The sequence below is a fragment of the Salmo salar genome, chromosome ssa01, assembly GCF_905237065.1.
Source record: "Salmo salar chromosome ssa01, Ssal_v3.1, whole genome shotgun sequence".
Lineage (NCBI taxonomy): Eukaryota > Metazoa > Chordata > Actinopteri > Salmoniformes > Salmonidae > Salmo > Salmo salar.
In genome coordinates, this window is record NC_059442.1 from 139,842,776 (window position 1) to 139,868,976 (window position 26,201).

Consider the following 26,201-nt stretch of genomic DNA (forward strand, 5'->3'; position numbering starts at 1 on the left):
TGCATAAAGGAGTTCTGTATCTATAATTCTTAAAATAATTGTTATGCTTTTTGTGAACGTTTATCGTGAGTAATTTAGTAAATTCACCGGAAGTGTTCGGTGGGAATGCTAGTTCTGAACGTCACATGCTATTGTAAAAAGCTGTTTTTTGATATAAATATGAACTTGATTGAACAAAACATGCATGTATTGTATAACATAATGTCCTAGGAGTGTCATCTGATGAAGATCATCAAAGGTTAGTGCTGCATTTAGCTGTGGTTTTGTTTTTGTGACATTATATGCTAGCTTGAAAAATGGGTGTCTGATTATTTCTGGCTGGGTACTCTCCTGACATAATCTAATGTTTTGATTTCGTTGTAAAGCCTTTTTGAAATCGGACAGTGTGGTTAGATAAAGGAGAGTCTTGTCTTTAAAATGGTGTAAAATAGTTATATGTTTGAAAAATTGAAGTTTTCGGATTTTCGAGGAGTTTGTATTTCGCGCCACGCCCTATCATTGGATATTGGAGCGGTGTTCCGCTAGCGGAACGTCTAGATGTAAGAAGTTAAACAGCTTGGAAAATTCCAGAAAATGATGTCATGGCTTTAGAAGCTTCTGATAGGCTAATTGACATAATTTGAGTCAATTGGAGGTGTACCTGTGGATGTATTTCAAGGCCTACCTTCAAACTCAATGCCTCTTTGCTTGATATCATGGGAAAATCAAAAGAAATCAGCCAAGACCACAGAAGAAGAATTGTAGACCTCCACAAGTCTGGTTCATCCTTGGGAGCAATTTCCAAATGCCTGAAGGTACGATGTTCATCTGTACAAACAATCGTACGCAAGTATAAACACCATGGGACCACGCAGTCGTCGTACTGCTCCGGAAGGAGACGCGTTCTGTCTCCTAGAGATGAACGTACTTTGGTGCGAAATGAGCAAATCAATCCCAGAACAACAGCAAAGGACCTTGTGAAGAAGCTGAAGGAAACAGGTACAAAAATATCTATATCCACAGTAAAACGAGTCCAATACGAAATAACCTGAAAGGCTGCTCAGCAAGGAAGAAGCCACTGCTCCAAAACCATCATAAAAAAAGCCAGACTACGGTTTGCAACTGCACATGGGGACAAAGATCATACTTTTTGGAGAAATGTCCTCGAAAATATAACTTTTTGGCCATAATGACTATCACTATGTTTGGAGGAAAAAGGGGGAGGCTTGCAAGCCGAAGAAAACCATCCCAACCGTGGAGCACGGGGGTGGCAGCATCATGTTGTGGGGGTGCTTTGCTGCAGGAGGGACTGGTGCACTTCATAAAATAGATGGCATCATGAGGAAGTAAAATTATGTGGCTATATTGAAGCAACATCTCAAGACATCAGTCAGGAAGTTAAAGCTTGGTCGCAAATGGGTCTTCCAAATGGACAATCACCCCAAGCATACTTCCAAATTAGGGCCATCACAAAGCCCTAACCTCAATCCCATAGAAAATGTGTGGGCAGAACTGAGAAAGTGTGTGCGAGCAAGGAGGCCTACAAACCTGACTCAGTTACAGCAGTTACAGTCCGGAGGAATGGGCCAAAATTCACCCAACTTATTGTGGGAAGCTTGTGGAAGGCTACCCGAAACGTTTGACCCAAGTTAAACAATTTAAAGGCAATGCTACCAAATACTAATTGAGTGTATGTAAACTTCTGACCCACTGGGAATGTGATGAAAGAAATAAAAGCTGAAATAAATCATTCCCTATACTATTATTGTGACATTTCACATTCTTAAAATAAAGTGGTGATCCTAACTGACCTAAGACAGGGAAGTTTTACAAGGATTAAATGTCAGGAATAGTGAAAAACTGAGTTTAAATGTATTTGGCTAAGGTGTATGTAAACTTCCGACTTCAACTGTATATATTAAATTAAAGACTATATACTTTATTTGCTGACAGCTAATCCACTAATTAATGGTGACATAAGATATATTTGTTCTGTATGTAACTGGATCTATAAAACAGATATTGTGAAATATAAACAGAGCTTGCTTTTTAGACCACTTTTAAAGCAGCAATCAGCAATAAAATCCATAACAAAGTGTTTTCTCTGCCCCTGTTTTGGTAAAAAGCTGAGGGATGGAGATGGAGAAATGAAACCTCTTTCAAATTCATAGACAGAGCTATGGATACAATGACTGATCATCCATGATATCAAAATTATAGTTTTAACCATGTTTTGGGGCTATAAAGTGTTTGTTTACATTCACTTCGTTTACATATATTGGAGTAAAACAGGCTTATATTTTGGATTTGGATTGAGAATAACAGTTGAACTGAGCCCATGGGGCATTTATAAATGATACTGTATTATTCAAGTATCAATGGGTATGTATCATTAATTTCTAAGCCCAAAAATGGATGTAGCAACAGCTGATTGTCCCTTGTAACATCTGACAAACGTAACATCTGACAAGCGAACATCTGACAAACGAGTTGTTCATCTAAAAAAGTAATTCAGTCTACAATTAAACAACAAAAACATAAAGAAACTAACAGGCAAATCTGTTTACAAGATGCTTGCAGATTCCAATCACACACATGGAATAAAGACGCTTCATAAGCTAGGAATGTGATTCCAAATTACATCATTACTGATAGGCTCATTTATCAGAGTGTCTCCTTTAGATTAGATGGGAGAAACATTTGGTTGTTTGTGAATGCAGTCTTCTCCATGTGACATTCGACATGGCCCATGGCTGTCTCTAGGGAGGATGATGCAGGCCAGGGTAATGGCTGCCAGAGAAGGCAGGACCTTGAGAAATAACAATCTCCTTTAGATCCAGTACTACCTGGTTCAAAACAGAAGCCAGAGGTAAACATGGAATAAATATGGATGGTCAGTGCACTTCCATGAAAATAAATGCTAACAGATTTGTGTGATGCGACCACGAGGCAAAGTCCTATATGACATATACCTTACCACAATAATAATGGTTTTTGGTATTGTTAGACCCAACCAATACCTTTTGTAAAGTAGGAAAAAATTGAAGGACAAGCAGTGAAGAATATAGCTTGAGAAGTCTATTTGCCCTCATAACAGGTGTCGAAAGCAACCCAGCAGCGTTGCAGTTCTTGACAAACGGGTGCGCCTGGCACCTACTACCATACCCCGTTCAAAGGCACTTAAATATTTTGTCGTGCCCGTTCACCCTCTGATAGGCACACACACACAATCCATGACTCAATTGTCTCACGGCTTAAAAATCCTTCTTTAACCTGTCTCCTCCTTTTCATCTACACTGATTGAAGTGGATTTAACAAGTGACATCAATAATGGATCATAGCTTTCCCCTGGATTCACCTGGTCAGTCTCGTCATGGAAAGAGCAGGTGTCCTTAATGGGTTGTACACTCAGTGTATATTCATAGAGCTCAACAAAAAAAACATAGTATATATGATAAATATGTATTTTATTACATATTTCTTTGGAATTTCAAACAGTGGCAACAACCAACAGGGTAGACCGACATTATTTGGAGAGCTGTCAAATAGTTTGTCAGACAGTCTGTAAATTACACAAATAAAACAAGAAGACAGGAAAACAGCTTTCAACACAAGTCCCAATAAACTCCAAGCTGCATTTCCAGTCTGTAAAGACAGTAGTTCTGTAACGGTACAGAGATTTCACAACTGCAGACATCTCTCACATATTCATTAATTAGCCCCACTGTGTCAACCTATCAGAATAACAAATAGAGTACACACACACACTCTCCTACACATACATACATCGACACACACACCTACACACACACACACACACACACACACATGCACACACACCCGCACACACACACACACGCAAACTCAAACACACACACGCAAACTCAAACACACACATATACAAACATACACACACACACTTGCGCACATGACCACACACGCACACATGCACACACACACACTGCCCTCAGGGTCCAGACAGCTAATCAAATGCGGAGGCTCCCACTGCATTACCTCTTAATAACTGACAGCCATTTAAACATGCAAGTGCAATAAACACAGACTATATACGACACAATTCATCTCCTTACGTTGACAGGGAATGATAAGGAAAAGAATGTTGGTTATTGGAGAGGAGATGGTTCTGAAGCTGCCCCTTACACAATTAGATAATGAGACACCTGACCAAGGATGCCAACAGTGCACATCCTCTCTGACTCCGTTGGGTAAGAAGAATTGCACTCACCCCAAAATCATTCACAGTGTAATCATAATAATAGCATATACAATCAAGGGCTCCAATGAGGAATGTATCGGTTTCATGACACCTCAGAGTCATATAAAGGAAGAGTGATCCAACATTCCCTAGAGCTCTGACCTATGTAGATGGCGGCGGTGTGTGTGTGTCACGTGTGTGCCCTTACAAAAACAAATGCGTGAACAAATCACGTGAAAAACATTTTTTTCCCCCCAGATATTTATCTTCGCCACATCCAGCTACATCTGGTTTCCCATCCAGGGACCGACCAGGGACCGACCAGGGACCGACCAGGACCGACCTTTCTTAGCTACAGAGGCAAACTAGCAGTGGTGCAGGGTGCTATGTTGCTGGAACGAATCTGACAAAACTTGCAACTGGAAAAAAATCAACTAAAGCAAAGGCCAGGTTAACAAAGATAGGAAAAATTGCAGGAGATAGGCAGGTGTTTTAGTTAATAGTTTTATCTTCTTTTTTTGCATTCATTTATAATTCATTTATCCTCACATTTAGAAAATAATTTCCTTGCAATATTTTGTTTTCCTCTCAATACATTTCAGTTCATGTTTTGCTTCAATATAATTATTTTGGTTTGCAATACTACGAAATGTGTTTTTGAATTCCGAAGATTTGCTTGATATTAATGGCACAAATGTGACACTAGAGGATAGCACCGTATAAAAACACTATTACTCTGTGTGTTTAACAGGTTTAACCTTTATACATTAGAACTATGTCTCCATTTGAAAGTGACCCATTAACCTGCCTGTCCAAAAAATGATTCTGTCAACTGTTCTGGGAAGGATTCTGTCAATCCTTCCCTTATCCTGAATTTATCCTTTTTAGAAGTGGTCACCCTAATTCCACCTGTTGTAACATTACTACTGCAACATGTTAACACAATCTTTTCACATGTGAGGAGAATAACATTGTTATAATTTTGTTTGTATGTATGTATGTATGTATGTATGTATGTATGTATGTATGTATGTATGTATGTATGTATGTATGTATGTATGTGTATGTGTGTGTGTGTGTGTGTGTGTGTGTGTGTGTGTGTGTGTGTGTGTGTGTGTGTGTACGTGCGTGCACATGTCTGTATGTGAGAGACAGAGAGACAGAGAGACCAGCATGAGAGGTGCACATTGTCTTGTGAGCTGTGAAATTGAAAGAGTGCTTTTCCTCTCATCTCCCCTGCCCTCCTAGAATATCGAGTATGCCTTGATTAGCCGTTTGTACAAATGGATAGTTGAGAGGATAGATGACAAAATGAATGGATATGTGAACAAAAAAATAAGCAAGGAATGGCTGGGCAGTCATTTGTTATTGTAAAGCCAGGAATCCCTCTGCCCAAGAGCAAACAGCAGTGTGCAGGGGAGGTTCTCTTAACATTAGCCTTGAAGTCAGGCTATCGTTTTTGGGTGAGTGCACTGCTCCATGGATTTCTCAATCCCCAACCAACTCACCCTGGACAGAGTAGGGTCTCTCCCCACCTCTCTCTTTCTTTGTTTCTCTCTATCTCTCTCTCACACACACACTCTCTCTCACTATCTCCTGCTCTGTCTCTATCTCTTGCTATCTCTTGCTCTCTCTCTACCTCTCTTTTCCTCCCCCTCTCTCACACACACATACCATACACACGCCACACACACTCCCACATGCACTCACCACACAGAACTCAGGAGGCATGGTATAGATATCATACAGTGGACTAGGTTGGGTGGTATTACAGTAATGTATGCTGGATTAGGCTGAGTACAGTTTGTTGACCTCATTTATATATTTTAATATAAACATTTCTGCCACTGGAGCTCAGCCTACACATCTCAATAGACTTGAGAATTTATGAAACAGGACCACTCAGATATGTTGTATTATTTTTATAACACATGCAAACATCAGTGGAAATTGCTTTTGTCTCCTATGCACCGGGATGCCTCAGCAAAGCCCTCTCGCTCTGTCTTTCAAGCAATAGTCTCCAGTCTATAATCCAGTCATGGTTCATTCTGTACAATGATATTTGTATTTACAGAAAAAAAGGCAATTAGACAGTGTTCATGATTTATATGTTATGTATTTTTACACTACTATACCACATTTGATATAATACATTTTTTCTTCTGCCCCCTTAAAAAAAAATTGTAACAGAAGAAGAAGGCATTAGACAAGGAAGTCACCGAACCTAGGGATTTCAATTAATATGTGACTATTACAGTTTCTCATCAGAGATTAAAGAAATAACACCCATATGGTTTTTGGAGATACTCTATTTCTGGCCAAATCTCTCTCTCTCTCCCACTCCTCCCTCAACACACCCTAATTCCTAATAGGAGGCGGCGCTCCCGCTGTGTCATGGCATCAAAGCCCTGCTTTAAATCTCCGCTCCGGTAAGGAGATAGCTAACATCCTGCTGGGCGCTGTATCCCTCATAACCATTTCTATCTTTATTTATGCACTCGTTTGGTGCTGATACATTGATCCCAGCTGTTGCACGCGAATGCTGTTTAGTCCAATAAAAATCCCCCGGTTTAATAAAGTATAGGAAAAAAACTATTGATCTAGCCCTAGCAGATGGCATAACCGGCGGGTCCCGTCTGCTCCGCACTGAGCTTTATTTATCTTTTCCATGTGGAAACACGTTCCCTATGGGTGTTTGACACAGGGTCACAGCACATCCCTGGGTTGTGTGTATGTAATGGGGATGTTCATCAATAAACTGATTCAAAGGAAGACATTTTTTTAGGCAGTCATGCGCTCGTACCCAGAGCCAGTTAAGTCTTGGTTAGATGGATGCAGTGGCGGATTTAGGTATAGGATTTAGGACATGGGCAGCCGCCCAGGGCAGCATCTTGCTGGGAGCGGCATGGGCCGACCGCCCGCGCAACATTTTTTGGAATGGGGACATTTGCGCGATCGGTTTTCTATCCCTTATTTGCACGTCACGTCAATGATATGTCACCTTGTGGGACTGTGGGTCAATTAACCTTGTCGGAGTGGGCGCCCTGATTCTAGTTTATGAGCTAGGCAGGCTACTGCCTGGGAAGGTCTCCCACTCAGAAGTATGAGGTGGGGAGGGAGGCGGGTCTAGGTTGACCTCAGGTCTCCCCACTGGAAGCCCGAGGTAGGGGGGGCCGGGGGAATCTATCAAATAGCACACCTCTAACTTTGTACTAATGCAATTAGTAAAATCAGTCACACTATGAAATGCTACCAAATAAACCACAATTCATTCATAATACTGTGAACATATCGATTCACAGACATATTGTTGCATTTTTTTCTGGTTTTGCTCTGAAATCATTAAGAATAATATAAAACCAGTCTGCACACCACCAAGGTCAATTGGTTTAGTCTTGACTCTTGTTTGACGGTGTTGGGGGATGGGTAATGTATTGATGCTCGAGTGCCAAATCAACACAAATTTGTTTCTATTTGTCTTTGTTACTTCTTTTCGATATTTCGGAGTATTATTTTTGTATATATTTTTATATTTATATAGTTTTAAATGTTATGATTATTTATTTGTGTTTAAACAAATGTCTGAATAAAAATTACAGTTAGTGCAGAATGCTGCTGGATGGGTGTTGCGTTGCAAAGGGCGTTTGACTGAATAATCTGAATGTGGATAATGCCAGCCTAGGGTCAGGATTAAGAAAACAGGGGCTTGGGTTACACTTCAAGTTTTAAACTAATGCTATAGATAAGCCACAACTTATTTTGCTTCAGTAGTTGAACCTCAAAGTATTTTGCAGAAATGTAATCTCTTTCACCACTCGGGCGTGAAAATATGACCATAAATCTTGCACCAAAAGTATGATTACAATGATATGATCAACGGTTTAAAAGTGAACAATAATACACAAACAATGTAGATATACCCACGCTGGAGCCAAGTGCAGGAATTTAAATGTCCACAGCTCCTGTAACACCTCCAAAGTAAGATATAATCTCTGCTATGCTAAACAATGTTTACCTCTCTCTGAGATTGTTGCAAATGATGAATGTTGCAAACTAAGATGAGCCTTCTAGAAGGGATGGGATAGATACTATCCAGCCCGAATCACTAGGGTCACTAGGGACCCTATTTCATTTACACAGTCCCAGTGTTTGAGAGGCACTTAGTTTATTAGAAAATTTGGTTACCTGGGGAAGTCACGATCAAAGCTGAATCAGCAATTAAGCAATACTGAGCCAAAATTAGATTTGATTTGGCTAACAGTCTGATACGTTTGAACCAGCTGCGGAATGCACCAGTCATCAAATGCATACTGATTTGAATATTATAGGATCTGGGAGCACTAACCTAATAGATATAGACACAGGAAAAGACAAAATACTACCAAATAAACACAGCAACTGCAGAATAAACACACACAGCTTTGTAAGGTAAGGTGCTCAGAATGTAAAAAATGTCTACAATGTTGGTGAATAAATTATGAGGTGGTATTGAAACTTCCTGTTGTCTTCTTTGAAAGGTACATTCTTAGAAAAAAAAGGGTTCCTAAAGGGTTCTCCTGCTGTCCCCACAGTATAACCCTTTTTGGTTCCAGGTACAACTCTTTTGTGTTCCATGCAAAAACATCTGTGTAGAAGGTTCTACATGGAACTCAAAAGGGTTCTACCTGAAACCAAAAAGGGTTCTTCTATGGGGACAGCCAAAGACCCCTTTTAGGTTCTAGATAGCACCTTTTTTTCTAAGAGTGTGTAGACTTTAGGGGTTTGTTAGCCTCCAAGGTGGCACCCCATTTCTGACATTAACTGTACAAGACAACAAATTTAAGGTCATAGAAGGCCTGGAAAATAAACAGTGTGAAGAAATGTTTGGTCCACTGTTGCCAGGATTATAGGCCTGAGGTAAACAAATAGGCAATCCAGCTGGGAAAAGCGCCTGGCAAGCTTTGAGAACCCCCTAATAAGCCTGTGTGCCGGTGTGATAAACAGGTACAAGCGATTTACAGACCCACTCAGAGCACTGCTGCAGACTGCATCTGACATAGACCAGCATAGCAGAACAGGGGGACTAATGCCATGGAGCCAAGACCTCACTTTGGGAACCAAGGATGGAGAGAGGTTTGAATAACATGGGAACTTCCCTAATCTCCCGTTCGGAACCGGACCTAGGGAACACGGGCACAGTTCTTATTCTTAGCAGGGGAGGACAGGTGGGGGGAGCGGGCACGTGACCTCTGCCATTTCCACTGTCATCACCCTGCCCTTGCTTAGAGTAAACAGAAGGAAACTCACTAACTCCAGAGATGGTTTACACAATCAAACAAAATATCTTTGGGCTGAGAAAAAAGGGGACTCTTTTCACTTTTTATGGTGAAATGTGTGAGGCAAGGTGATGTTTTTTGGGGTGTTAATCTTTAAAGAATTGATAATGCAGGAAATGGCTTGAAAACCGCAAACCCAAAACCCTACTATTCATAATAATACCTGTAAACTATTTTAGAGAAGAACAATTCGTTTGCTGTGGTTAAAATATGCTATTTGTTAAGGTCACCTTTGGCTACCTTGTCTCTTGTTATTTGGGTTTGATTCAGGAAACACCCTCACTCTCCAATCATGATCTCCCAGTAGATAGATGTCCAACTCATATTCCGGCTGACAGTTTTATGTGCTCCAATTGATCCAATATAACTAGGACTCCTCTAATTGGACTTCATCTGGTTGATGTGCAAAGTGGGTTAGTGTACCTGTCGGAATTCTCAAAAAAGGGAAGAAACACAAGATCTAGGCCTGATATTATGGCCATACCATTAGATGCTCTGAAAAGTGACATGTCTTGTGTACAAATCCACATTAGGTTATGTTACACTATTGACAATGAGAGTTACGGTATGGGTGAGATGATGTTCAGTCGTTTTTTCAAAGACAAGTGTTCAGTGGGTTGAATCAATTTCTATACATAGATAAACATGAATATTTTTTGAGGAGAGACGACAACACTCACCCTTGTTTGGAAGGACAAAAGACATGAAGGGCAGTACAAAACTGAAATATCACACAATGTAACAGTGCCCGAGAGTCGGGAGACAAGTACAGGGAGTGAGTATTTTAATAAATAAACAAAACAATAAACACGAAACACAAACAATGCACCAACATGAAACAGAGTCAATAACACCAGAGGAAAGAACCAAGGGGAGTGACAGATATAGGGAAGATAATCAAGGAGGTGATGGAGTCCAGGTGAGTGTCATGAGGCGTTGGTGCGCTTGACGATGGTGACAGGTGTGCGGGATAACCAGCAGCCTGATTACCTAGAGGCCGGAGAGGGAGTATACGTGACGCACAAGTATTCAGACCCTTAAATCAGTACTTTCTTGAAGCACCTTTGGCAGCGATTACAGCCTCAAGTATTCTTGGGTATGACACTACAAGCTTTGCACACCTGTATTTGAAGAGTTTCTCCCATTCATATCTGCAGATCTTCTCAAGCTCTGTCAGGTTGGATGGGGAGCGTTGCTGCACAGCTATTTTCAGGTCTCTCCAGAGATGTTCGCTCGGGTTCAAGTCTGGGATCTGGCAAGGCCACTCATGGACATTCAGAGATTTGGCTGTGTGCTTAGGGTCCTTGTCCTGATGTAAGGTGAACCTTTGCCCTCAGTCTGAAGTCCTGAGTGCTCTGGAGCAGGTTTTCATCAATGATCTCTCTGTACTTTCCTCCGTTCATCTTTGCTTCGATCCGGACTAGTCTCCTAGTCCCTGCCGCTGAAAAACATGATGCTGCCACCACCATGCTTCACCGTAAGGATGGTGCCAGGTTTCCTCCAGACATGACGCTTGACATTCAGGCCAAAGAGTTCAATCTTAGTTTCATCAGACCAGAGAATCTTGTTTCTCATGGTCAGAGTCCTTTAGGTGTCTTTTGGCAAACTCCAAGTGGACTGTCATGTGCCGTTCACTGAGGGGTGGCTTTTGTCTGGCCACTATACCATAAAGGCCTGATTGGTGGAGTGCTGCAGAGATTGTTTTCCTTCTGGAAGGTTCTCCCATCTCCACAGAGGAACTCTAGAGCTCTGTCAGAGTGACCATCAAGGCCTTGGTCACCTCCCTGACCAAGGCTCTTTCCCCTGAGAAGGTTTGCCCAGCCGGCCAGCTCTAGGAAGAGTGGTGGTGGTTCCAAACTTCTTCCATTTAAGACTGATTGAGGCCACTGTGTTCTTGGGGACCTTCAATGCAGCAGAAATGTTTTGGTAACCTTCCCCGATCTGTGCCTCGACACAATCCTGTGTCAGGCCTCTATGGACAATTCCTTCGACCTCATGGATTGGTTTTTGCACTGACATGCACTGTCAACTGTGGGACCTTAAATAGACAGGTGTGTGTCTTTCCAAATCATGTCCAATCAATTGAATTTACCACAGGTGGACTCCAATCAAGTTGGATTAGGATTAGCAATGGAAACAGGATGCACCTGAGCTCAATTTCGAGTCTCATAGCAAAGGGTTTGAATACTTATGTAAATAAGGTTTTTTATACATTTTTTTGCAAACATTTCTAAAAACCTGTTTTCACTTTGTTGTTGTGGGGTATTGTGTGGAGATTGCTGAGGACATATTTTTTTATTTAATCCATTTTTTAATGAGGCTGTAACGTTACAAAATGTGGAAAAATCAAGGAGGAATCATGGCAAAACTTACTCAGACTCTTTACTTTTCAATGTAAAGCATTTTAAAATATAAGGAGCAACATGCAGCATAATGCAAATGGGATTTGTGGTCTTCCATTCCAAATGGGGTAATCTAAAACTGAAGAACGCGTATCACAAAATGACTCCCTCTTTTCATATACGGCACCTCTTTATCATGTTGTAAACTGTATTATGTTTTGATTCATTTCAAATTGCTTGCCTTGCTTCAATAGACTGTGAAATGCACTTTCATTTTTATTGTTTTTCAATTTCTATCATTGTAAGCAAGAGGAAAAGAGCAAGAGGGGGAAATTATCAAACTGACAACCACTGTATAATTAAGAGAGTGAAGTATTAATACAGGCATTACCTTCACCAGCTAAAATTCATCACACACATTCTTAATTACAATGTTTACACAGATGTCCGCAAAATGGTTCGGGCAGCAGTCACTCCATTATAATGATATATGACAGCACCATATCATCTTTGGATATCTAGATAATGAAAACAAAGAATAATGTTGTTGTTTAACCTGTTAGGGCTAGGGGGCAGCATTTGCACGTCTGGATAAAAAAAATGTACCCGATTTAATCTGGTTACTAATCCTACCCAGTAACTAGAATATGCATATACTTATTATATATGGATAGAAAACACTCTAAAGTTTCTAAAACTGTTTGAATGGTGTCTGTGAGTATAACAGAACTCATTTGGCAGGCAAAACCCTGAGACATTTTCTGACAGGAAGTGGATACCTGATGTGTTGTATTGACTTTAAACCTATCCCATTGAAAAACACAGGGGCTGAGGAATATTTTGGCACTTCCAATTGCTTCCACTAGATGTCACCAGCCTTTACAAAGTGTTTTGAGTCTTCTGGAGGGAGATCTGACCGAACAAGAGCCATGGAACGATGATGTCCCATTAGACACCTGGCGCGCGAGTTCATGTTGGGTACCCTCGTTCCAATACGTTATAAAAGAGTATGCATTCGTCCACCTTGAATATTATTCATGTTCTGGTTAAAAAGGCCCTAATGATTTATGCTATACAACGTTTGACATGTTTGAACGAACGGAAATATATTTTTTCCCCTCGTTCATGACGAGAAGTCCGGCTGGCTTAGATCATGTGCTAACAAGACGGAGATTTTTGGACATAAATGATGAGCTTTTTTAAACAAAACTACATTCGTTATGGACCTGTGATACCTGGAAGTGACATCTGATGAAGAGAATCAAAGGTAATGGATTATTTACATAGTATTTTCGATTTTAGATCTCCCCAACATGACGTCTAGTCTGTATCGCAACGCGTATTTTTCTGGGCGCAGTGCTCAGATTATTGCAAAGTGTGATTTCCCAGTAAGGTTATTTTTAAATCTGGCAAGTTGATTGCGTTCAAGAGATGTAAATCTATAATTCTTTAAATGACAATATAATATTTTACCAATGTTTTCTAATTTTAATTATTTAATTTGTGACGCTGACTTGACTGCCGGTTATTGGAGGGAAACGATTTCCTCAACATCAATGCCATAGTAAAACGCTGTTTTTGGATATAAATATGAACTTGATAGAACTAAAAATGCATGCATTGTCTAACATAATGTCCTAGGAGTGTCATCTGATGGAGATTGTAAAAGGTTAGTGCATCATTTTAGCTGGTTTTATGGTTTTGGTGACCCTGTCTTTGACTTGACAAAACATTACACACAACTCTTGTAAATGTACTGTCCTAACATACTCAAAATTTATGCTTTCGCCGTAAAACCTTTTTGAAATCGTAAAACGTGGTTAGATTAAGGAGATGTTTATCTTTCAAATGGTGTAAAATAGTTGTATTTTTGAAAAATTTGAATTTTGACATTTATTTGGATTCAAATTTGCCGCTCTTGAAATGCACCTGCTGTTGATGGAGTGCACCACGGGTGGCACGCTAGCGTCCCACCTAGCCCATAGAGGTTAAGTTTACTGCGTTCTGGGACGACAGAACATCGTGTGGAGAGTGTTGATGCGTGGTGAGTTTTTTTCTTTCGGAATGATCAATCCATATCAGTACAGGTGGTGTCTTAACCTTAAGAATGTCAGCATGATGTGTTGAGCCTTAGGTCATCATAAGGGCTATAGTACATACTATAATTTCAACAGCAGACAGTAGTGGCACCTATGTGAGTGACAACTACAGTGCATTCAGAAAGTATTCAGACCCCTTGACTTTTTACACATTTTGTTACGTCACATCCTTATTATAAATAGATTAAATACCTTATTTACATAAGTATTCAGACCCTTTCCCATGAGACTCGAAATTGAGTTCAGGTGCATCCTGCTTCCATTGATCATCCTTGAGATGTTTCTACGACTTGATTGGAGTCCACCTGTGGTAAATTCAATTGGACATGATTTGGTAAGGCACACACGTCTTTATTAATTTCCAAAGTTGACAGTGCATGTCAGAGCAAAAACCAAGCCTTGAGGTCAAAGGAATTGTCCATAGAGCTCAGAGACAGGATGATGTCGAGGCACAGATCTGGGGAAGGGTATCAACAAATTTCTACTGCATTGAAGGTCCCGAAGAATACAGTGGCCTCAATCATTTTAAAATGGACGAAGTTTGGAAACACCAAGACTCTTCCTAGAGGTGGCTGCCCGGCCAACCTGAGGGAGAGAAGGGCCTTGGTCAGGGATGTGACCAAGAACCCGATGGTTACTCTGAAAGAGCTCCAGAGTTCCTCTGTGGAGATGGGAGAAACTTCTAGAAGGACAAACATCTCTGCAGCACTCCACCAATCAGGCCTTTATGGTAGAGTGGGCAGACGGAAGCCACTCCTCAGTAAAAGGCACATGACAGCCTGCTTAGAGTTTGCCAAAAGGCACCTAAAGTGCTCTCAGACCATTAGAAACAAGATTCTCTGGTCTAATGAAACCAAGATTGAACTCTTTGGCCTGAATGCCAAGCGTTACGTCTGGAGGAAACCTGGCACCATCCCTACGGTGAAGCATGGTGGTGGCAGCATCAATCTGTGGGGATGTTTTCCTGCGGCAGGGACTGGTAGACCAGTCAGGATTGAGGGAAAGGTGAATGGAGCAAAGTACAGAGAGCTCCTTGATGAAAACCTGCTCCAGAGCGCTCAGGACCTCCGACTGGGGCGAAGGTTCACCTTCTAACAGGACAACAACCCTAAGGACTCAGCCAAGACAATGCAGGAGCGGCTTCAGGACAAGTCTCTGAATGTTCTTGAGTGGCCCAGCCAAAGCCTGGGCTTGAACCCGATCTAACATCTCTGGAGAGACCTGAAAATAGCTGTGCAGCAACACTCCCCATCCAACCTTACTGATCTTGAGAGAATCTGCAGAGAAGAATGAGAGAAATTCCCCAAATACAGGTGTGCCAAGTTTATAGTGTCATACTCAACAAGACTCGAGGCTGTTATCGCTGCTGAAATGTTCTTCAACAAAGTACTGAGTAAAGGGTCTGAATACTTATGTAAATGTGATATTTCAGTTGTTTAGTTTTATTACGTTTGTTTTTGCTTTGTCATTATGGGGTATTGTGTGTAGATTAATGAGGGAAAAAAGTATTTAATCAATTTTGAAAAAGGCTGTAACGTATCAATATATGGAAAAAGCCGAAAGGTCTGAATACTTTCCGAGTGCACTGTATGTCAGATCTTAGCAGAAAACACACTCTTGGAAATAGAGCTTGACTACGTCTGCCTTTGACTCCAAGCGTGAACAATGCTCAAGATCTCGAGAGCATCTGAATGACTCCCAGGGTCATGGAAAGGAATGTGGCCACAGCCCTGCTCTATGCTCGCTTTTATTAGATGAGGGTTATTTTGTCCCTCCAGTGAAATGTCAGTTTCATCATCAGTTATGTTAACCTCCAACCCCACTGAGCCCCTCTGCTAGCCCTCAGTTGTTCTCAGCCACCAATGGCTCCTGGGCAGACAACCAGCAAGCCAGGCCAGCCACCCAGCCTGCCTTCATTCCTGGTCTTACCTCTGGGCTTAAGAGCTCTCTGTCCCTCCCCACTCTTCCTGCATTGGCCTGTTCATACACATAAGGGACACATAGGGAAAGAATCACCAATGCTTGTCGTCAAGAGGGGGATGACTGTGGGAAGACAGGGCTTTTGGTATATATATGGGACTTTTTCTGACTGTACAACTGTTGCCTAAGTGCTCACAATATTACCGCATGACTACTCAGCAAGAGATACTTCAGTCAGTTTGCAAGAGTGGTGTCTACCTCACACAGAACTAAGCTAAATCTGTGGTGTCCTCCCTGAAAAGGATGTACAGTGATAATGTTGACCGCAGCAGACGTCATATCATATGAATCACCAATGCTTGTCGTCAAGAGGGGGATGACTGTGGGGAGACAGGGCTTTTGGTATATATATGGGACTTTTTCTGATTGTACAACTGTTGCCTAAGTGCTCACAATATTACCGCATGACTACTCAGCAACAGATACTTCAGTCAGTTTGCAAGAGTGGTGTCTACCTCACACAGAACTAAGCTAAATCTGTGGTGTCCTCCCTGAAAAGGATGTACAGTGATAATGTTGACCGCAGCAGACGTCATATCATATTTATGACATATGAATATGGTTACCATCTCAAAGAGAACAACTGTCACAGGTTTGTGAATACCGATGACACATTTCACCACAGGACATACTGTACAGGTTTATACTAACTCCACACAGGTAAGTAGACAGGGGGATAGATATTGAATTCTGGTATTTTATCTGGTGTTATACAGCCAGCGCTAGAACCACAGTACATACTGTATACTTCATTTCCTATACAATAATTTCCTTAAGGCCAAACTTGCACTGACTGAACAATGAAATCAACGTCTATGGATGAAGTGAAAGTAGGTAATGGTTAAGGTTTGGGATAGGTTTTAAAAATGATTGCCTAGCACTGGGATTGAACCTGTGATCTTCAGAGCCACAGCTCATGGTTTAAGGCCTTCCTCCATCCCCATCCACATACACAACACCCTAACAAGTCACAAGCCTATTAGATAGTATGCCCTACTGTACGGTATTGATGCACATGCACAAGCCATCTCCAGACTTCCTGGGGACCTGAACAAACGTCTAATACTAAAATGTCTAATACTTATGTGGATCTGCTGAGACCTGGCTGGACTTTGAGTGAAGAGCACAAATTACTCTTGACAGAGGACACTTTTCAGAAGGTCGCCTTAATTGTCATATTTTGATTAATCGTAATTCGGAATTATTGGTGGGCAAAATGGAAGTGATTATTAGCGGCAAATCTATCCCCATCCAAGTGAACAGGTTATCACATGAGATTTGACACACTGACTACAATTTTCTCAATTTATCCACCATTTAAATCGCTTCATAAATGATGGATGTAGCTAGACAGTTCTGTGAATATTTTTCAGAGAATTTCTGTTCATATAAATTACATTCTGCCTTATCTAAATGCATTCGGCATCTCTCTCTCTCTCCTCCCCTCCTCTCTCTTTCAGACACACTAAAAGAGGACAAACGAGCTGTCAGGCCTGCTGGCCATGTGACCTCTAAGGTAAGATAATGATCTTAAGCATAGCCACACACACACACACACACACACACACACACTGAAAGTGTCCCTACTTCACAGTGAAGGATTGAGTGGGACTTGCATGGTCAATAGACTAGGGTAAATGGATAATGCGATCATACCATGCCATGCTTTGGCTGCCTCTCAACTGAGATGATGAATTGCATTCTGTGTGTAAAATGAATGTAGCCGTGATAGATTAAAATTGGGGTGCAGTATGGTCCATCCTAAACATGCCCTCACTCCCTTAAATGAAATGGATTTTGGTTGATTAATTTATCAACTTTCAATTAAGGGAAATTATTGAGGAGCAGAAGCCTAAATGAATACAGCAGAAACCTAAGCTAAGGGTCAAATTATTTATTTAATGGGCATACATACTACAACTGCACTAGTTACTTGACCTTATAAACCTGACTACCACAGAGTATGATCTAGAGAAGACATACAGTATACGCACACACACACACACACACACACACACACACACACATAGCACACAAGTACTATGATTGTGTTTGCGTACGACCGTGTGTAGACTTCTATGTAGTTGAGTGTTTCCTTTATCAGAGCCTTTTGTCATTAAACATAATACTCTTGTTTCAAGCCATAGGCTCCTTTGGTCATAACCTTTGCTAGGGGTTCTGAGGTATATAAAATGTTATATTTTATTGTTTTCTTTCAACCAGTGCTTTGTCCATTATTACATTGGATGTTACAGAAGATGTGCTTGACTGAGCATTGATTAACCTCTGCATTGGAAGGGAGATTCATGAGGCTGTTACGAACCGGCTCTGAGTTCGCAACAAAAGGGAGACAACGTGGAGACAAGGGGTATCAAAATATCTATTTATTAACTAAAGTAACTAAATAATTAACAATGGCGTGTGTGTAATCAGTAATCAGTAGTGTAAGTGAGTGTTTTGCATACCTGAATGTAATAATGCAGGGTGTTGAAAGGTGCCAAAGCAAATAACCAAAAAAGCCACAAAACTACACAACCAAAATCAACAAAGTGTCTGCATGGAGAGAGTCCTCCCAATAACTGTGGAAGAGGTCTCTTTATCCTGGGACACAGCTGGGCCCAGGTGCTTCCCATTTAGCTGACGACCCTTCCAACTCCGCCCACCGGCATCCTAACAAGGAAACAAGAACAGAGAGAATACGGCAGACAGAGTGGGAGGGTCGTCACAAGGCTGAATGCCTTTTAATGCATTTCCATCAAGCCTTATCATCTCATTCACTCGGCACATCGAGTAATTTAAATGCAAACAAAGATGGATGCTTTTCATCATTAGGAAATAAATATGTATGACGGCACTAAGTTGAAGAGCGCTACAAAGTCTGTTCAATTACATAAAACTTGATTTGACTGCATCCGCAGTTTGCTTTCCCTGGGCATTGGAAAGTATTTTATATACTATTTTGAGGAAAAGTAACAGGGTTTCTTCTTTTTTGAATAAAATTTTTGAAGGCGATCTGGATGTCAGTTGATTATACATGTTTTCTACACATGCAATGTATTAGCGGGACTATAAACATGTAATAAACATCAGCATGTATAATAACTTTCACAGTCTGATATTCTTTTAAAGGGAGAACATTTATTTAGTTTTTGCATAGAATTGTTGAAATAAATCAGTCATTCTATCAATTTTAAACGGCCATCAAAGCAAAGAGCCAAACAGGTGCACTAGAGACACTAATCCAACAAGTATGGATTGTACACTGGAATTGATTTCAGAAACATTTACAGCAGAAGCTTGGCGTAGCCCATGCTAAAGTAAATAAAGGTCAAAATGAGCGTATTCTCTGTGAGCCAAAGCTATAACCAAATTTGATATACAAACATTCCTTTTTTACTTCAGTATATTTGATTAAAAACTGACCATTGCTCTGTCATAGAAACATCTCATAGGACATGTTTTTCAGTTTTAATGAACAGACAAAAAAGTGACTTGTCAAATAAGCTATTTTGTTCAATGTTCTCATTCAGTAATAATACATTGTCTGTGTGTCCTAATTCATGCCTGCTCCCATCAGTGAGGCAGGACATTTTGGGATAATGTAGCTGGACACTGGCTAATGACAGTGGAGAGCCCTGTCGGCTTGATGATAGCAGCTGAGAACAATACCTAATTGTTACGCCACAGACAGGAGGATCTATTTCAGGTTTCTTCCTTTTATAGTGTGCCCTAGGACCTTATTTATCGGCCCCATCTCCTCTCCCAGGCGAAGTACATATAAAAGCTTTAGGAAAGCCCCTCCCACCCCACATTCAGCACCATGGCCCCCAAAAAGGTGGAAGCTAAGAAAACTGAGTCCAAAAAGGCAGAGCCCGCCAAGTTGGAAGCACCTGCTGCCAAGCCCATGCCAACCCCCGAACCCATGGTCGAGGCCCCAAGGAGCCCGACTTTGACCCCAATAGCATCACCCTCGAATACAGCGCCGACCAGATCGAGGAGTTCAAGGAGGCCCTCACCTTGTTCAACCGCACGCCCACGGGGGAGATGAAGATCACATTTGCCCAGTGTGGCAATGTGTTGCAGGCACTGGGCCAGAACCCCGCCAACACCGACGTCCTGAAGGTGTTTGGCAAGCCTCGTCCAGAAGACATGAGCAGCAAGCTGGTGGACTTTGAGAACTTCCTGCCCATGCTGCAGCACATTTCCCGCTCCAAGGACCAGGGTAACTTTGAGGACTTTGTCAAGGGCCTGCGGGTCTCTGACAAGCAGGGCAATGGCACTATCATGGGCACTGAGCTGTGTCACGTGCTGGCCACCCTGGGGGAGAGGATGACAGAGGATGCGGTGAACAGGCTGCTGGCGGGCCAAGAGGACACCAACGGATGCATCAACTATTCTTCCTTTGTCACGCACATCTTGTCTGGGTGAGCTGGATTTTTTACCAGGACTTTAATGATTCTCTATTATTTCCTCTCTTCTGGAGCCCATACCTGTCTCATAAATAACACTGCCACTTTAGAGGTGAGCATGCATTTAATGTATTGTCCGTTTGTTGTCTAAAACAGCTGGCAACAATCAAGCTACAAATTTTGACTTGAGACTGAATATTGTATTTCCCTTGAATAAAAAATGTACAGTGACAAAGAAAAGTTATTTATAGAGAAATGCTAATAAGATACTGAAGGCATGGAAATGATAAATGCCATAAATAAACCACATCGGAATATAAACGTCAAAGATCATTTAATCATTTTCTTTCTCAAAATAAGAATCTGGCTGCAAAACACTTTTACGTGATACAAATCAAATCAAATCAAATGTAGTTAAATAGCCCTTCTTACATCAGCTGATATATCAAAGTGCTGTACAGAAACCCAGCCTAAAACCCCAAACAGAAAGCAATGCAGCTGTAGAAGCACGGTGGCTAGGAAAAACTCAGTAGAAAGGCCAAAACCTAGAAAGAAACCTAGAGAGGAACCAGGCTATGAGGGGTGGCTAGTACTCTTCTGGCTGTGCCGGGTGGAGATTATAACAGAACATGGCCAAGATGTTCAAATGTTCATAAATGACCAGCATGGTCAAATAATAGTAATCACAGTAAACAGGTCAGGGTTCCATAGCCGCAGGCAGAACAGTTGAAACTGGAGCCGCAGCACAGCCAGGTGGACTGGGGACAACAAGGAGTCATCATGCCAGGTCATGAGGCATGGTCCTAGGGCTCAGGTCCTCCGAGAGAGAGAGAAAGAAAGAAAGAGAGAAATAGAGAGAGCATACTTAAATTCACACAGGACACCGGATAAGACAGGAGAAATACTCCAGATATAACAGACTGACCCTAGCCCCCCCGACACATAAACTACTGCAGCATAAATACTGGAGGCTGAGACAGGAGGGGTCAGGAGACACTGTGGCCCTGTCCGATAGGGCCAAATAGGCAGGATATAACCCCACCCACTTTGCCAAAGATATATATAACCCCACACCACTAGAGGGATATCTTCAAACACCAACTTACCATCCTGAGACAAGGCCGAGTATAGCCACAAAGATATCCGCCACGGCACAACGCAAGGGGGGGCGCCAACCCAGACAGGAAGACCACGTCAGTGACTCAACCCACTCAAGTGACGCACCCCTCCTAGGGACGGCATGGAAGAGCACCAGTAAGCTAGTGACTCAGCCCCTGTAATAGGGTTAGAGGCAGAGAATCCCAGTGGAGAGAGGGGAACCGGCCAGGCAGAGACAGCAAGGGCGGTTCGTTGCTCCAGTGCCTTTCCGTTCACCTTCACACTCCTGGGCCAGACTACACGCAATCATAGGATCTACTGAAGAGATGAGTCTTCAATAAAGACTTAAAGGTTGAGACCGAGTCTGCCTCTCTCACATGGGTAGGCACACCATTCCATAAAAATGGAGCTCTATAGGAGAAAGCCCTGCCTCCAGCTGTTTGCTAAGAAATTCTAGGGACAATTAGGAGGCCTGCGTCTTGCGACCGTAGCGTACATGTAAGTATGTACGGCAGGACCAAATCGGAAAGATAGGTAGGAGCAAGCCCTTGTAATGCTTTGTAGGTTAGCAATGTTTATCACTAACTGAAGATTATTTAGTGCTTTATCCGGGTAGCCAGAAAGTAGAGCATTGCAGTAGTTTAACCTAGAAGTGACAAAAGCATGGATACATTCTTCTGCATAATTTTTGGACAGAAAAATTTGGATTTTTGCAATGTTACGTAGATGGAAAAAAACTGTCCTTGAAACCAAATCAAATCAAATTTTATTTGTCACATACACATGGTTAGCAGATGTTAATGCGAGTGATGGTATAGAACGGCATAGGCAAGATGCAGTGGATGGTATAGAGTACAGTATATACATATGAGTAATGTAGGATATGTAAACATATAAAAGTGGCATTGTTTAAAGTGGCTAGTGATACATTACATCAAGATGGCAAGATGCAGTAGATGGTATAGAGTACAGTATATACATGAGATAAGTAATGTAGGGTATGTAAACATTATATGAAGTGGCATTGTTCAAAGTGGCTAGTGATACATTTATTACATCAATTTTTCCATTATTAAAGTGGCTGGAGTTGAGTCAGTATGTTGAATCAGTACTCAATTTTAGTGATGGCTGTTTAACAGTCTGATGGCCTTGAGATAGAAGCTGTTTTTCAGTCTCTCGGTCCCTGCTTTGATGCACCTGTACTGACCTCGCCTTCTGGACGATAGCGGGGTGAACAAGCAGTGGCTCGGGTGGTTGTTGTCCTTGATGATCTTTTTGGCCTTCCTGTGACATTGGGTGGTGTAGGTGTCCTGGAGGGCAGGTAGTTTGCCCCCGGGGATGCGTTGTGCTGACCTCACTACCCTCTGGAGAGCCTTGCGGTTATGGGTGGAGCAGTTGCCGTACTAGGCGGTGATACAGCCTGACAGGATGCTCTTGATTGTGCATCTGTAAAAGTTTGTGAGTGTTTTTGGTGACAAGCCGAATTTCTTCAGCCTCCTGAGGTCTCGACCCCGCCCTGGGCAACTGGGTCCTGGACTTCCTGACGGGCCGCCCCCAGGTGGTGAGGGTAGGTAACAACATCTCCACCCCGCTGATCCTCAAAACTGAGGCCCCACAAGGGTGCGTTCTCAGCCCTCTCCTGTACTCCCTGTTCACTTACGACTGCGTGGCCATGCACATGTCCCACCTGACTAACATCCGCTGAAATTGCAGAGCGCTAAAGTTCTAAATACACCATTCGTAATATTAAACATTCTTGTAAATACATGTATCTTACATAATTTAAAAGCTTAACTTCTTGTTAATCCAGCCGCTGTGTCAGATTTCAAAAAGGCTTTATGACAAAGGAAAACCATCCGATTATCTGAGGACAGCGCTCAGTACACAAAAGTATTACTAGCATTTTCCAACCAAGCATTAGCATCACGAAAGTCAGAAATAACAATAAAATAAATCGCTTACCTTTAAAGACCTTCCTCTGGTGGCAATGCCAAGTGTCCTAGCTACAGAGTGAATGTTCGTTTTGTTTGATAAAATCTATTTTTATAGCCTAACACGAAACATTTGTAAACAGCTTGCCTAGTGATTTCCGTCTCATTCAACTTTGGACGAAACATTTGTGGTAATTACACACACTAAACAAACGTTTATCAAGTCATGGTTGGTTTTATTGCAATCCTCTGGGTGTTAGTAACACAACACAAAAGCTAAAACAAAGTCTAGGTATACAGATTTTATCCAAATTATAGAGGAAATTGATAGAGAAAGTGAGACCGATTTGCTTCAGGAAAATGAATCTTTCAGCGAGGCTAGTTTTGACTCACAGGCGGAAGACATGTTTCTCCATGGAGAGGATGCTATTTTGGACTGATAAGAGTTATTCTCATGCTAATGTCGTTGTTGGAAATTAATAATATGAAATATAAACAGCCTGCCAAATGAGTTCTGTTATACTCACAGACACCATTCAAACAGTTTTAGAAACTTTAGGGTGTGTTCTATCCATATGTAATAAGTATATGCATATTCTAGTTACTGGGTAGGAGTGGTAACCAGATTAAATCGGGTACGTTTTTTATCCAGCCGTGAAAATACTGCCCCCTAGCCATAACAGGTTAACTTCTACCAGATCTATTTTGTTATATTCTCCTACATTCAATTAACATTTCCACAGAATTCAGAGTGTTTCCTTATAAATGATACCAAGAATATTCATATCCTTGCTTCTGAGCCTGAGCTACAGGCAGTTAGATTAGGGTATGTCTTCAGGCGGAAATTGAGAGGAAGTGGTGCTACCCCAAAGAAGTTAACCTGTTAGGGATAGGGCAGTATTTTCACGGCCAGATAAAAAACGTACCTGATTTAATCTGGTTATTACTCCTGCCCAGAAACTAGAATGTGCATATAATTAGTAGATTTGGATAGAAAACACCCTAAAGTTTCTAAAACTGTTTGAATGGTGTCTGTGTGTAAAACAGAACTCATATGGCAGGCCAAAACCTGAGAAGATTCTATATGGGAAGTGCCATGTCTGACCATTTCTTGTCCTTCTATAGCCTCTTTATCGAAAATACAGGATCTCTGCTGTAACGTGACATTTTCTAAGGCTTTCATTGGCTCTAGGAAGGCGCCAGAACGTGGAATGATAGCTGTGCAGTCTCTGGGCAAAAGACAGCAAGGGTTTTGGTGAGTGGTCCTTCTGTGAACAATGACACTGGCACGCGCCTGCATGTGACGACTCCATGTTTTACTTTCAGTGTTTGAACGGATACAACATCTCCCGGTTGGAATATTATCGCTATTTTACAAGAAAAATCGCATAAAATTGATTTTAAACAGCGTTTGACATGCTTCGAAGTGCGGTAATGGAATATTTTGAATTTTTTGGTCACAAAACGCGCTGGCGCGTCACCCTTCGGATAGTGACTTGAATGCACGAACAAAACGGAGCTATTTAGATATAACTATGGATTATTTGGAACCAAAACAACATTGGTTGTTGAAGTATAAGTCCTGGGAGTGCATTCTGATGAAGAACAGCAAAGGTAATCCAATTTTTCTTATAGTAAATCTGAGTTTGGTGAGTGCCAAACTTGGTGGGTGTCAAAATAGCTAGCCATGATGGCCGGGTTATCTACTCAGAATATTGCAAAATGTGCTTTCACCGAAAGCTATTTTAAAATCAGACACCGCGATTGCATAAAGGAGTTCTGTATCTATAATTCTTTTTAAAAAATGGTTATGTTTTTTGTCAACGTTTATCGTGAGTAATTTAGTAAATTCACCGGAAGTTTTCGGTGGGTATGCTAGTTCTGAACAAAACATTCTAATGTAAAAAGCTGTTTTTTGATAGAAATATGAACTTGATTGAACAAAACATGCATGTATTGTATAACATAATGTCCTAGGAGTGTCATCTGATGAAGATTGTCAAAGGTTAGTGCTGCATTTAGCTGTGGTTTTGGTTTTTGTGACATATATGCTTGCTTTGAAAATGGCTGTGTGATTATTTTTGGGAGGGTACTCTCCTGACATAATCTAATGTTTTGCTTTCGTTGTAAAGCCTTTTTGAAATTGGACAATGTGGTTAGATAAAGGAGAGTCTTGTCTTTAAAATGGTGTAAAATAGTCATATGTTTTGCATTTTTGAGGTATTTGTAATTCGCGCCACTCTATTCCATTGGATATTGGTGAGGCGTTAAATGCTGAGCTGTAGTGGATGAACAGCATTCTCACATAGGTATTCCTCTTGTCCAGATGGGTTAGGGCAGTGTGCAGTGTGATTGCGATTGCTCGTCTGTGGACCTATTGGGGCGGTAAGCAAATTGGAGTGGGTCTAGGGTGTCAGGTACGGTGGAGGTGATATGGTCCTTGGCTAGTCTCTCAAAGCACTTCATCATGACGGAAGTGAGTGCTACGGGCGGTAGTCATTTAGCTTAGTTACCTTAGCTTTCTTGGGAACAGGAACAATGGTGGCCCTCTTGAAGCATGTGGGGACAGCAGACTAGGAAAAGGATTGATTGAATATGTCCGTAAACACACCAGCCAGCTGGTCTGCGCATGCTCTGAGGACGCGGCTGGGGATGCCGTCTGGGCCTGCAGCCTTGCGAGGGTTGACACGTTTAACTTGTTATGGATAGGGGGCAATATTTTCACGTCCGGATAAAAAATGTACCCGATTTAATCTGGTTATTACTCCTGCCCAGAAACTAGAATATGCATATAATTATTAGCTTTGGATAGAAAACACTCCAAAGTTTCTA

The 26,201-nt window shown here is 41.5% G+C and overlaps 1 pseudogene; it reads left to right on the top strand.

Moving 5' to 3' along the window:
- Positions 1-19,751: 19,751 nt before the first annotated feature.
- On the top strand, positions 19,752-20,359 carry LOC106565888 (myosin light chain 4-like; annotated as a pseudogene).
- Positions 20,360-26,201: the final 5,842 nt, after the last annotated feature.